The sequence below is a fragment of the Anopheles gambiae genome, chromosome 3 (assembly GCF_943734735.2).
Source record: "Anopheles gambiae chromosome 3, idAnoGambNW_F1_1, whole genome shotgun sequence".
In the NCBI taxonomy this organism is placed as follows: Eukaryota; Metazoa; Arthropoda; class Insecta; order Diptera; family Culicidae; genus Anopheles; species Anopheles gambiae.
The window spans coordinates 977,075-992,417 of NC_064602.1; the positions used below are offsets into that span (position 1 = coordinate 977,075).

A 15,343-nucleotide genomic window follows, 5' to 3' on the forward strand; every position below is an offset into this window, starting at 1 on the left:
GAGGAAAAGTTTAATTGTGAAGAATTGTTTTACATTGGTTTCAAACAGAACATCAATTTTATTTTGATGTTTCTTGCATCCCATCTAGAGCTATGCTAAACCGTTAAAGTATCCATGGCCACGGACATAATTCTTTGGAAAGCATCTGAAACAAACCGGTCAAAAGGTAAGCACACACGAATTTGCAGACCCTGGGTTATTTCTCCTACATTCGTTCTCAGAAAAGAACCACAACTTTGCAGCAGGTTCGGGGCAAAACTTGGTAGCCACTCTCAGCGCAGGCACTCGAAGAGATACATGATTTTTGCCTTCGGGGCCTGCAGCCGCTTACTGCCGAGTTAACACGGTAACGATAGTGCACGAAACTTGGCGCCCTAAACTTGTTTCGGGATAGTTTCTTAAGAAATATCATGTCCAGAAACTGTTGAGCAGCGCAGGGCGTCCAGGAGGGTTGCAGAAACTACGATACATTCAGCTCTCGGTTGGCCCCACCTTTGGAAAGGCAAGTCCCGGTACAAGTCCAAGTTGGCGCTCAAGAGAGCATCAAAAGTTGAACGGCAAGCATAAAGAACATCGTCAGTCACTAGTTTCGGTTGGCCGAGAGACTTGGAATACTTGGAACAAGGGTAATGTTTCTGTTTCTGCTACACGGCGTTGCGTTGGACACGGAAAGTTTTTCCCCACAAGTGAAGGTTCCGTACCACTGTGCAAACATGTTCATTTCCCCCGCTCTCGTCGTGCTTGTTGAGCTCTCCGGGCATCATTTGCGAAGTGATTTAATCATAACTACTGCCGTTTGGGGCTGGATTGATGTTTGCTAGCATCAAAACATACAAATCAATCAGTATATTGGGCCGAGAGTTCGTTGAGCATAGTTCGGGAAGTTGGGTTTCGTTTGGGCTGTGTCGTACGTCGGGCGGGGCGTTATTTGTTTACGATTACAAATACAAGGAACAAATTGCAGCAAAGTGAGTTTACTCAGTGCAATTAAAACGGTAACCCATTTTTCCCATTACCACCTGCCAGGCCTTTCACTCATTCAATCACTTTAAATGATCTAAATAAATCCTCGCGCGGGAAAGCAGCCCAGCTGCCGATCGGTGGAACGATGAATTTGATCAAACTTTTTAAAATATTCATCACGTCACATATTTTCAATCACCATCCGAGCACGTTCATCCCTGTTTTAACTCCGTGCAGTCCAGAAAAAAAACTCCAATCTGGCGTGTGTTATCAGCGGATACGTTGTTTGTGTCGGATTGGAGCGTTTGTGAGTTGTGCATCTGTTTTTTTTTTTTGTTATGTTGTGTGCATTATTTCTTGTTTGCCTTTTTCTCTGTTGTTGTTGCTATTGATATTTGGCTTGGAATGATGTTTTTCAAAACTCTCCCTCCGCTCCTCGCATCTGCTAGCGGCCATTTTATTTGCCTCCATTTTCGCGTACAATTTAAAGCAATCCCTGCGCTACGCTTGTCAGTCAGTCCATTATCTGTTTCAGTGTGGCTTTTACTTGTGTTTTGCGTTTTTTTAACCGGTGGCTGTTTCATTTCTGTTTTTAAAATTTACTCTTTCCGTGCCTCTTTTTCCATTCCTCCCACACTATCTCTTTCTAGTTTGGCGCTTTTTTATTCATTATTTGCAGTCCCGTTTTCCCCCCCTAGAGTTTCCAAACAAAAAATGTCGGCAAACTAACCTCAACAATCCAATTTGTTGGCTATGAAAATTTTATCACGTTTTCAGGTTGTGCACGTTGTTGTTTTGCATGTTCTTGGACTCTTTTTTTATTTTGCTCCTCACCACTGAATATGACTTTGCTTTTCAGCGGTCCAGCCGGGTGCCAGTGTTTTATATTTTATGTTGCTTCTCCGATGGGTACGCTCGCATAAAATCCCATTGTGGGTCGAAAGGGTTTTGTGCGAACATGTGCGTCAACTTACGCGTTCGCACCCAGCCTTACACGTGTCCATTCGCCACACAACGCTGCTGTGGGGCCTGACCTTTTCCAGAAAAATCATTTCAATTGAATTGCATTGGGAAAGGAAGGCTGAGCGTATACTTTTTTGTGTGTGTGTGTAGGGTTATGACGACCATACAAATTCCATATTCCATCATTCTTTACGAACTATTCCCATCGTATTGAAAATGACTGCTGCCAAATTTGGATTGCCGTACTTTTTTTCCCCACGAGCAAATTTTCCCTCCACCAAAACGGACGGAAGGCACACCCAAAGCCCCGCCACACGAGCTCAGTTCATCTATCAGCCCAAAGCTAACAGGATTTCGGTCCATAAATCTGAATCCTTGCTAAACAAACTGATGACCAGTTTAGTGAAGCTTACAGCGCGCATGCAGAGGAACTGAACCGTTTGGCCCAACAACAACAACAACAAAAAGGGGAAAGAAATAAAGCAAACCTCTTCCCTTAACAAATGGCTTCCGTCAGTCTGTGTTCAGGAAGCGGATAGAAGCGAACGCACGGCGAAAAAAAAAAACAACTCTTCAATCGATCACGAGACGGGAATGGCAACCTACCCCCCCCCCCGTCCCCCCCGTCACGGTCCCAAAAAAACCGACTGGAAACAAAATAATACCCATGCCATGATTCTTCCGTTCGCAAATTTCCCGCCCTATCGACTGCTCCACAGTCAGCCGCAAAACGACAACCAAAAAGCGACGCTGATCGATGTCCGTCTAAATGGTTGACATCGTTCGACTGTTGATGGGAGGGATGGAAGTTTTACGGCACTGCCGGAATGTTGAGGCAGTGTGTGACGGTGTGGCGACTCCTTTTCTCCCACGTGTGTGTGTCTGTATGTGTGCCATTGGAGTGTGCCATCAAGATACGGCCGTGAGGTGAAAAATCACAAGTCAATTGAAGTGAGTTTGCTGTTCGCGCAACGGGAACGGGTTGAAATAAACTTACCATTCAAAGCAAACCCCTTTTTGCATTTCTGTGTGTTTGTGAGTGTGTGTGTGTGTATGTGATGTTATTTGCAACATTGAGAGCAGTCGAAGAGTCCTTTCGATATAAAATACGTTTCGCAGGGAACGCGATCGACCCTACCGTGTAGAGAAATAAAATCCTTTTTGCCACCGAAATACGATCCCTCTTGACAAAGTTTTCTTTCGGAATTTTCACTGCCTCGTTTCTATCGAAGGGGGAACTTTTCTTCTTCTTGCGTACTGTTGGAGGCGATGTTTGGGAAATTGTATTTGAAAAGCGCAATTCAACCCACACACACACACACACACCAACAACAGGCATCGATCTGCGTGCAAAATGTCATGTCAAAATAGCACTCTTGCCCAGCGGCACCGGATGGTACCGAAATGGAGCGGAATGCCACTGCCGAGGATGTAATAACACTCATATTTACTTCCCACAGACACACCCGCGCGTTTCCCACCCCCCACAGGCCCGTCCATGACCATTGTCACTAGTTGTGTTTTATTTCCCATCATCAAATCTCGTCCCCGGGAAAGAGAAAGCGAAGAAAAAAAATGGCACGAATAACACACACTGGGTGGAGGTGTAGAATATTGGATAGCATATTTCATGACATTGTTTATTTCAAATTCATTCGTTCTTCCCTCTCCCTTCCTGCAGCCTTGGTGGAGAGTCAGGCAAGGTAACATTCACCCCGTGATTGAGGGATGTTTCGGTAGAGAATATCGTCATTTGTATCGCAGCCATGCGTGAATATGCAAAAATGGGTGACGTACCCCGTGTCCCTTAGCAGGTACGGTCCCGTGTAAATCTAACCTTTATCCCTGCTGTCTCCCCTGTGGGTGAGTGTTTATCAATAAGGTATTTTTTATCGCATTGTGGTAGTGGATCGATTCGGTCGGTCGTAGGCACGCGACCAAACAATCTCGCCCCGATCGTCGTCGCGATTGAGAGCGGAGTTTATAGTGGGGGTGGGCGCATAGTAATAAACGTGTAGTGTGCAATGGAAACTGTTTAGTACGCGCACACGATGGCAAGCGAAATTGCTCTGCACGGAAACGGTGAGCTGATCGGAATGGATGGTTTTCGGGAACGTAAAAGAAATGCTCAATTTAGTGATGGATAATGTTGCGGCAGTAGGGAAGGGAGAGGTTGCACGCAAAAAAATGAACGTTCGATTTTTATTGGTTATGTTTTATCGTTTTTTTTTTATAGTGCATGGAATGATATGCTGTCCAACCAATGGAAACGATGTAGAGATTCTTTGAACTTTGGCTGTAGCAATAATTTCATAACATTTTGAAGGTTTGCTTTAGTTGTTCTGCTTTTAATTGAAAACGCCCAAAAGTATGCAAACCTCAACACAATCACAGTCTCAATTATGAATACGTACGAGGAAATTAAATTTTTACTTTATATTTCTAGGTTGTTTCTGGGTTTTACAATAAAAAAAAACAACTTCCATTAGGTCCCTTTAGTTCCCTTCAGCTATCGAATAATGAAGTGATCGGGCGTTCTCGTCACGTTCCTTTACCAAAAACAACTGCTTGCGACCGTTTGCAGATAAAATATTTATCTTTCTCTAGTTAAATTGACTTTCGCAAACGGTTGAGCTATTGTTTTCCCAACAAATCGCAGTCCTAAACAAACGAGTAATCGGACCGAAAAGCCCAACCCCGAAAGCTCACCAGGACCAGGGGTAAGACGCCATCTCGAACGAGGTGTTAACATGGCAAGAGACAGCGAACTTCATTTCCCTTTTACAACACGCGACAGCAAATCGGTTCGCCAAAAATTTCTAGCGAATTTGCGATCAAGTACTTCTAAGAAATTCTTTTTGTTAGTTCGTGCAGTTCGAGCTCTTTTTTGGGGTACTGCCAGACACTCCCATAGGCCGGGTGAAGTGGTATCGATTTTTTTCGTGTGAGTGTGTGTGTGTGTGTGTGTAGTCCTGCTAGCGACAGGCCGATCTGGTTTGCGGTAGATTAGAAGATAATTGTTTGAATTTAATTAAAATTGGCTACATGGGTGGAAATTTGCCAGCACATGTTGGCAGTAGTCGTAAAGTACGGGCACGGATTGTGTGTGTGTGTGTGTGTTTGTGTGTGTAAGCAACCGGGAACGGAAGCAACGAAGGAAGGAACGGCTCCGGTTGTTACAGCGAGCTTTTATGCTTCGACAAGCATTGATTGTTTACCGGCGGTACATTATGCTCAGGATAAGACATGTTTTGTTGCTGCCGTTGTGTTGTTTGTTTTATTATCTGCAGGATACGGAAACCGAGCTTTGCGAGGCCCGTGTACGGAATATCGATTACATATGGGCTGTGTGTTGCTAAGCGAAGGCACATCCCTGTAGTCTAGCGTGTGCTGTGCTGCTGGGTTGGTTGAATGTTTATATTGTGTTTGGCAGGAAGTTTGCAAAAGAAAGCTTCTACATGCATGAGTTTGTTGTAACGAGTTTGTGCAACATGATTACCCTACACGTACCATGAGTGGTAACATTGAAAGCAATGCTTTCCTCTTATTTCTAGATTATTTTACTTAAAGTCATATGAAAATCCACGAAAACCCCCAGCTTCAAACTCCCTTCATCACGAAAAAGTGCGGCAATAAATTCGTACCAAATTAACTTATATCACCTCGAAAAGCTACATGCCAACCCGAACACAATATCAGCTATCTTTCCACGTCCTTTTCCAGGCTTCGCATTCCAGCCCTCGGGTGCGTCGGATCGGATCATCAAACTCGGGCCTCCGCTAATTCGAAAGAAAAAAGGACGGATAGAAACAGTTGCCGTAGGAAATGACGCCGTTCAGGGCGAATTTCCTGTGCGCCATTTGTTACACGGTATGGTTAAACCTCGAAAACAGGGTTTCGTTAAGAGCCGAAGGTTCACGGGCACCGAACACAAATCTAGCCCACGGGCCAGAAGGCAAGTCTGGCATCCGTGGGTCATCGTAGAAAGTTGAAAATATAATAACTCGTCGAACATTCTCAAAACCAACGCTTTAACCTCTGGACGTTACTTGGCAGGGATGGTAATGGAGTCGAACCAAAATGAGGGTGGCAATTTCGGATGATTTTTTCCTCCCAAGCTACACTTTGAAGCTATTTCGATTAAACTTTTTCTTATCTCAATCGAAGAGAAAGGTTCATTTTTTCACTTTTTATCCTTGCAAGCAAAAACCCCAAGTGGTTGGAAGAATGTAAGCATCGATCAAACGAACGGCGAGAGTAAATGGATTTGCTCGATGGAAGCTGATGGTTACGGCAGGACACTCCATTGATTCATTGTGCCGTAAAGAATGAGTGGTGGAAAGTTCAATAAAATATCAAAAAATCCCAATTGAGATACACCAGCCAGACCACAGCACCACCAACTGAAAGGCTGATTGACCAACGAAAGGACAAAAGCATTGGGTAGAAATCTTTACGTGTGGCTGGGAAGAAAAAACTTTGACCACCCACTGGCAAAAGTTTTGAGGGCCAACAATAATCGACACATTTCGCAACTTTGCCACTTCTTCACTCTCGCGTTCTCTCGCTCTCCTCCACAGGAAATGATTTTTATTCGTCCCAAGGGAGGAGGCATCAAAAGGTCAAGGTATTAAGAGCCGGATGAAGGACGGAAGTTGGTTGGCTTTCCCTTTTTCGCTGGACGATACGCACTTGACATACATTGTTGGTAAGGAGAGTGAAAGCACATCGCAAAAAATCGCTATCGGTCAAGTTTAATCCTCTCGAAGACCCACCAATTGAAGGAATTTTCACCCGCGAAGAACCCTTTCGCCACTCTGAAGAGGAAAAAAGGGAAAAAAGTTGGTAAAAATGCGCCGAAGTAAATAATTCAGCATCCACAACCGGAAGGGTATTAACGTTTTTACTTTTCATCCTTGCTCAAAACCCCACAGCCGCAAGGTGAAGCACTCCCAAGTTCCCTTGCTCGTAAATAAATCGTTGACATTTACATTCAACACTTGAGTGGTTGAATTTTTAAATGAATTGCCGAACGTCCGTCGCCCTCCGCAAACAGCGAGTAAGTGGGGTTGAAGTCCACAAAAAACTTTCGCTCAAGCACCACCAAATGTCACCGATCAGCGAAGCGTTTCTTATCAGCATCCGGAAGGGCGAAATGACTTTCGCTGCTTTATTCCTTCAGGAGCTCTTGACGACATTGCGTTTGTACCAAAGTGTGAGCTGTGTGTGATTGATAAGTCAAACTCTCGGCCAATCTGCGTGGCTCTGCTGTCTGTAAACTGTGCCGTGCCAAGCCGGGCAGGTCCCGAACGCTGAAAACAAGAAAAATGTTGTTTACTCACCAAATTTCTCACCCAACTTGGCGTTTCTTTTCCTTTCATTTTCTACCCATCTTACCGCCTTCTAAATCGCTAGGATGCTTTGAGGATTTTTCTTCCTCTGTTTGCCAAATAGCGCTACCTCACACACACACACAGCCAACCGCAGCGGATTGACGGGGCGGAACAGCTCGAAATTGAGTGTTGATGGGAGTTTTGGGACGTAGGTTTTTCTTTCTTCTTTTGGCACTTTTCACTTTTTTGCTGCCCCTGCAAAAGGTCTAGTGTTTTAACCAGCGTCATCACTCACTGGTGGGCCATAAACGGGGGGAAGAAAAAACGGGGGCAGAAATTTTTCACCTTTTTTTATTCGTTTGGAGTCCATTTTCAGCCAGCGGAGCTCGGTTTTGCCAACGCAATTGAGGAATCAAAACAAATCGCCATATTTCAACCGAGCTCGATAACAATGCCGAGAATTGACCCACTCTTCCACCAGCCGTTGGGAGGCATTTAACGTGATCATTTTTTTTATACGACTGGCTCACTCTTCTACTACGGTTGATGCACTCGTTGAAGTATTTGAAATTGGAAATAGACAGAAGGTTGATTGAACGAACAAAGTTTTGCGTTTCAAATAAAATAGAGCAGGTCAAACATACCATATGCGTGTATTTTCCACCCGTAAAATCATGAAAAGCAATGTTTTCCTGCAGCACTAGCAACAGACATTCTCACACAAAATATGCAATACGCCAACAACACAAAATGGTGTAAGTATTTTGATACTTTTTCCGATACAAAATCAGCCCAGCATTATGAACTCCGAATCGATCCTTTTTGTGTTGTAAAACGTCGTTCAATAAAACGTTCAAACACCAACTCAGCATTTTCCGGCACAAAGGCACCAACAAAAAACGACTCCCATTTATGTGTCTGTCGATCACCCGTTCTGGTGTCTCGTATTAAGCAGCTAGCCCTTCTGCCCAAGTCGGTCCGGTCCAGTTGCAACTTCCTTTCGCGCAATCTTTCCGACTTTATCAATTGCACTTCCTGCAATTGCAGCCAAACTCGACGTGCCCAACGATACAACCAACGTGGCAGAAGGGCACTCTTGATTGCTGTTTTATTGCAGAAAATTGCACTTCCCTGCCATTGGGCTGGCGTGGCCGTTTGACAGGGTGACGCTGGACGATGACAAAGTTGGCAAAACTTTGCAATGCATTCCGCGCCGCCGCTTTCCGTCCCGACTGTTGCCCCGGCTTGTTTTGTCTCTTTGCGAACGGGAGTTGGACTAAAATCACGCGCTTTTGCCACTGTCTCGTGGTTGCAGTCGCGGCGAGTTTGCTGAACCAAAGTTCGGAAGCATCGTCTGTCCCTCGCGGAGGTAAAATGGTTCATCATCGTAGCCGGAAATTGCTTCACTTATTTCAATACGAAACCATACAGCCGTTTATTATGCAGTTTTACGGCTCCTCTTAGTGCGTTTTTTTTTATTTGTTTCGAACGAATGCTGCTGGAATAAACGCTCTTAACCTATTTTCGTTGAACGGCTTAAAAAAAGAAGAAAAGAGAAGGGAAAACAAACAGCAAATATTTGAAACTCACTCCTCAAAACGGCCGGAAATCTCTTGCGGCACCAGATAAAACGTGACTTTTGTCCGAAATTTGCATTAGCAAAATTGTTTTTCAATGCATCGGGGCCGATCCTTGCAAGAAGCAAAAAAATTCAAGAAAAAACGCGTTGCGACAGATTTATGAAGCGTGGTAGAAAGTTTTATTGCAAAAAAAAGTGAAATAAAATTATGCACCGGATGTTCATCAGCAGGGGAAGAAGAGCTTTAAAAAAACCTATCACTTTTGTTCCTGGTGGCACATGTTATTTCACATGCTGCGCTAGGCACGTCTCTTTCTTTGTATATGTGCCCCTTTTTTGCTTATAAAATAAAAGTTTTCCCAGGGCCAAAATTGCATAAATGCATCAGATTAAAAGTTCATTAGAAGAATTAGGAACGTTGTCCGAAAGCATAATGCTGCTCTATGATGCAATAAGACACATTGAGGTCAACTGGTTGCATAATGCCTGCACAAAATAATAAAATTAAACTGAAATTTACCCACCAAAATCATACTACAAGTTAAAACTATTCACAATGTATAAGCATCATTTGCCAGCAAAATGTAAGGAACGCAAAAATGTGCTAAGATTCTCACCGCGACCAAGATAAATGCTTGATTTATTCTTCCACCTTTAAAGCGCCCATTGCTTTCATCGCCTTTGCCAGTTTTATGTGCCGATCTGTTTCCAACCTGCCGATCATCACCGCCTACGTCGAAAGCACGGAAACCAGTCTGCAGACCGCAGCTCGATAGCATCGCAAAGAAGCGCATGAAACCGCAGCCGCAAGGGCCAGAAAAGCCCAGATCAATCCCACTGCACAGTGGGTATGCAACGGGCATACACAGCCACACAAACACACAAACACACACACGTGATGAATGTTTACGTTCTGTTTATACGGTATGGTGCCGCTGTACATGTGCCGAACCGATGGAAGCTACACCGTTTGCTACACCATGTGCGCGGTGCCGTGCGCAAAACGAAGGCGGCAAACGGGCAGAGGTAGTACAAAAAGCACGTTACGGCCCTGCCCTGCTTGATCGATATCCCTACTATTTGCCAGTTTGATTGATGCCATGTAAATGTTTTCGGCATAAATTGTGGCATTTTATGGTGACCGCAGCCGGGGGCAAAACAAATGGCTACCGATACGGGGTATTTGAGGACGCCATTCGCCGGCCCATACGATGACATCGTTTTCTGGCGCTGACGCTTGATGTTGTCGCGAATTGCCCGACTGTGGATGTGTCTGTTTTGGTTTTTTTTACTCATCTCTTCTTCTCTTTCGGGTCAGGATGAGTACGGCGTGCATATGGTGAGCTTTAAAATTTATTTCATCACCAAAGCCTTTGTTTTTGTGCCGCCAAACCGACCACCACAGGATTGGCATATGGTTTTGTCGCACCCCCCTCGCCTCATGGAATTGATTTTTATTTCCCGCTCCAAGCGAGTAAGAAACAACTTACTTGTTTGCTGCACCACGGGAATCAAGCAATTTTGATATTAATTTATTTAAATGAGATTAATTTAAATCGCCACCAAGCAGCTACCGCTCTACACGCCGAAGGAATGTTTCACTTGGCACGAGCAAACGACAATTGTGTATGCACTTTGGTGCCATTTTTCTCCCCCCCCCCTGTTTTGTAAGTTGCTTTCATCGCGACGTCAGCGAACGAAGCTTGTTGCATGTTACGGATTCATTATCCAGCGGTGAAACAGTGAGGAGGTTTATTCTTTCTTGATGCCTTTTTGGCTTCAAACCCTCCACTGGAGCGATACACACGTGCATGAGTGGGGTGCGCATGTTTGGCATTTTCGTAAATTGATCTCACATGCCTTCGTTAATACACTTATAATAATCCATAATGCGCATGTAGTCAGATTAGAGTGTTTATGAGCTGGAACTGCTGTATCGAGTGCCATTTTGTCCTTGCCTTCCCTCGGTCACGACCCAGCGGTGCATGTAAGTGCTCTTATCCCTTAAAAAAACGCCCCGAGTAGAAAGCTCGTTCGTTCATCGTGTTGGTAAACCTCGAACCATGAGTCGGTTAACGGCTGTTCATCGAGCTTGCCTGCTCCATGCCACCGATGTTGTGCGAAGAAGATCTGGGAATCATTTGTTCGCTGTTCGCGTGGCTGGCAGTGGAAGCGCCCTTGGTGGAAACGCTCAGGGCTCTTTCCTTGCGGCGGTGCGGTTAACAGTATGTAAATATAAATTGATATAATTAATTATGAAAATTTTACCGAACGGAACGCTGCTCGCATCTGACCTAATATTCCGTGTAGCCCGTGTACCATTAACTGTCGAACGAGCAATCTCGGCAATCGACAATAAACATACGACCCCATCTGCTGTTGCACCCCATCCCCATACCTGTTCCCTCGTTCGGGGAAATTCCATTCGTGTTGGGAAAAAGCGTGCTGGGATGGCTGGGAAAGTGCGAAGCGCGTTGTTTTGGAGGGCGCTTAATATCATACGCCAGGAGACCTCCGCGACAGTTCACCGTACTGTGCTGGCTTTTATCAGCTCGCAGGCGCACATGGGTCAATGTGAGTAATAAATCAATCACGGAACATACGATTCGGTAGGTTGGAACGACGAGCCGAAAAAGGTGTCCCCACACAGTGCGCGGGTGGCATAATCGAACGTTTCTGCTCGGGCTGCAATTAATATGTTTATTTACATCGGCTGTTGGATGCAGGCAATTATAGAAAATGGAGCGATTTCGAAGGAACAAACGGTGGGGCTTTTGCCCTTTTTTCGTTGAAGTTGATTGCTCCAGGGAATGAGTGAGCCCGTGTTGCAGGCTTCACGGCTTCCACGAACGTTATGGTGATTGAAGTGCATAAGGTCCTGTTTTGATTGAGTAACAAATGTAGGTATTCACATGCTTAACTCAATTAACTGTCACGTGTAAAGCTTGTAATGTGTGGAATGGCTCGTAAAAAAATAGATCCATTGTGGTGTGTTCAATATGAAATGACATTTGTAGGGGGTTTCCTTCTTTCGAACAGTATTCAGGACACGATTAACGGCAACAAGAGTATAGTGTGGTTGTTTATTTATTTATCGAACTGTTTTTATATCTGTTGTGGAATAAGAAACCCTCCATTTCATACACTCACAGGTAATTAAACTAACGAAGCTAACTTCCCAACGCAAAGCACATAATTAGCTGTGGGAGTGAGACGGGGAGCCTAAAACTCAGTGCCAGTCGTTTGCCAAATGGAAATAATTCTCGCATTGAACCCGTCTTCTAGCGCAATCGCTTTCGTACGCGACGTGGAAAGTATGACCAAGGTCACATTTAATGATGGAAAAGAAATAGCAAAGTTTATGGACCGAGTCGAAGCTTTAAGCACATTTATGTACCAAACACCGACAGCTTCAAGAAGGAATTATAGATTACTTTGCGCATATTTACATCACCGTCATAATATTGTTTTCAACCTGCCACATCTTAGAAAGGAGTTCAACATCGTAAAAGAATCTCACTCAAATTATTATCACCATACAACATCTAGAGCACACTCGGGATCTTTCCGTACGCTTGTTCTCCTTTCATAGCCTTGGTCTTGTGAATTCACTGAAGGCCTTTTCATGCAACCTTTTCCCAAAACTCAACCTCAAACCACTCGTGTGACGATCGCTGTCTTTTCCATTACCGTACCATCCCACAGACTACCTGTCTTTGCCGGGGCCTCCCAGAGGGATCGAGGTTTCGACGACGGCAAGGCATGACATCGAGCCCGGGTGAGTTAATTTCGGGAGCAGGAATTGATTTTACGCCACAGGGACCTAAATTAGCATAATAGGAAAATGGGAAAAGTTCACTCTTCACGCGCGCGCGCCAAGTGAGGGCATGGCTTTTGGGGGCTGCCAAGCGATGGTAGTAGCAGCAGCAACAAAAAAAGGGAAACGAATGAAAGCATTTGGAAGCGAAACGGCCGTAACCCGGCAGGAGAGCGACATAATAGGAGACAAAAAGGCGCAGCAGTCTATTTTAGAAACACAAAACCCTCGAGCCCGCCCGGTAGGAGGGATGGGTCCGCAAAGAGGGTTGCTTTATTTTTTGCCGCTTCTGTGGTGATGAGAAAATTGCCCACGGCCAGGTGGTGCTTTGATTGTGTTGTTTTCCTCCCCGCCCAACTCCAGCGACATCCTTGTCACGCGCCACGCGCAGTACTCTCGAGTAAGCTTTAACGAAATGTGGCCAGAAATTTACCACCCTGGCAGAAAGAAATCCCTTTCGCCTGCCGGTTCCGGTTGGTGGGTGGAAAATGGTGTCATTTCGTTGAGGGAAAAATAATCGTTTATTCAGGTAGCGGTAGCGGTACTACTACGGCGCAGTGGAGGGTTTGCTGGTATATTGCATTAGCGCGAGACGTGCGCCTTACCTTGGCGCAATGGGACAAGTCTACTCAGGTGGTCGGTAAAACGGAAATTAATGCTCACCCAACAACCGATTGCGCCCGACTAATATAATGCGCTTTTTTGTGCGTACTTTGCTTTCCCGACGGCTGAATGCTTCTTTCCCAGTCTATCGCGACATGCGATTGCAGTTGAAGTTCAGCAAAGCAAAAAGGCAAACCGAGAAACCTTCAATTCTTTCTCAAACTGGGTGAACTTGGTAAACTGCCTCTCCTACTTTCTCACCCACCCAGAGCAACCCCAAACGCGTCGTTGCGACCCACACAGCTATCGTAATCTGGAATTAATTTGCCAGAAATTACACAACATTAATCATAAGCATCACGCAAAAGTGCGCCAGCGATAGTAAGGGCACTCTGCAACATTATTCCGCGGGCAGAGGCGCTTTTCACTTGTTCTGGTTGTTGCCAGTGCAAACGGGCGTCCCTTTTAGTATCGCGGGCCTTGATTATTGCCTTGCGGTAGGGCTTGAGTGTTTCCTTGTACGCTTCACTTGAACACTGAGGCCCTTCACCGAGCTGCTGCCCGCTTCATGCGGTGGGAGTGTACATTTTGTTCCAACAATCAACGCTAATAGCAGACGACGACGATGACGTGTGAGTTTATGACCGACCGAGAATGTGACTTTTCTTCCGCACCATCCGAACAGGAGGGAGAGAGTGCTTTCCTCGAGAGTGGGAAAGGTTGGCTGGGGAGTGAATGAGGTCAGAAAGTCTGCTGCATTCTTTATTAAATAGAAATGTCTATAGCTTACTTCGAAACTCAATACTGCTGCTCTACTGTAGCAAAATAAGCCAAGAAAAACTAAGGATTTCGCTAACAGAATTCAACAACTCTCACAAGTTTAACCATTATCTGGAATATTTTAAACCAGTTTTCATCGTGCTGCTTGTTTCAAGTGATTGTTTAGTGCTTCCATGAAATATTATGTACAATATAGCGAACAACCTCTATGGGGTTTGCTGACCAATTACATTCCAATTGTATTATCACGTTCAATTGATGCCACACTGAAATCCAACGGCTCCATCCGCCCGTGCTCGTGCTTGGCTGCTTCCCTGCAAAACAAAAAATCCTTCTGGTGCAAGTAATTTAAATTAATTACACCTCTCTCACAATGAACAACCTGCTCGCTCACACGCAAATCCACAGCAGCACACATTGGCGCGTAAATTCAATGATCATCTTTGTAGCCAGCGGGTGCATGCTATGGCCACGGGAACAATAGAGGAAATTAAAACCAGCCACCAATATCGCTTATTTTATTGTTATATCGACAGCATGATTGGTTATGAAACGTATACCCAGTAAGGTGGTGGAAGGGTATCATTTTTTAACACAAAAAAGCCCACATTCAGGCGGAACGTTCCATACCCTTATGCATGGGAAATTATGCACTTCAGCACCTCCTCATTTTTTGGGGCAATTCACACGTGCAGGAACACAATGGAAAACAAAAAAATAAGCAGCACACCCTACAAACATCATCAAGCCCTGATAATGCATTTTAATCGCTTAATAGTGTGCTCTGGCTTGAGCATACGCGGGTTGATAGAGATTGGTATGAAAAATGGCCCACTTCAAACTATTCCACGCGCGTGCAGCAACGCATTGCGCAGTGTCTGGTCGAAGGGGACGGAGCAGTTGGGATGATGGCACGTGCTATAAACTCAAAATATGAGAAAAAAATGTATGGAAAAGTAGGTACAAACAATGAACACTTTACGGTCGACTGACATCGCACCAAACAGGGCAGTGCAGTGTACAATTGCGGACAACATAATTCCGCCAGTGCCCAGCACTCCCCACCACAAACCCAGGGCAAGGTCGATGAAATTTCACGCTTCTCACACCCCCACCACCCATCCTGCATTTTAGCTGCATTCTACTGGACGCGCTGGATGAAGCGATTAAATTGGGACAAAAATGTGAAACCCAACGAGCCTTTCTCTCCGGGAGGAATAAAGCACGAACCAGACAGCACGAATCGAAGCTCGATTTAATGTTGGTGCAAAAGAGCATCACCACCCACATACTGTGTCGGTTGTT

At 45.0% G+C, this 15,343-nt stretch overlaps 1 protein-coding gene across 9 annotated transcripts in view; it reads right to left on the minus strand.

The window, feature by feature from the left end:
• LOC1278170 (protein madd-4) overlaps positions 1–15,343 on the minus strand; it is a 119,736-nt gene that overhangs the window by 52,171 nt on the left and 52,222 nt on the right. The window lies entirely within an intron of this gene.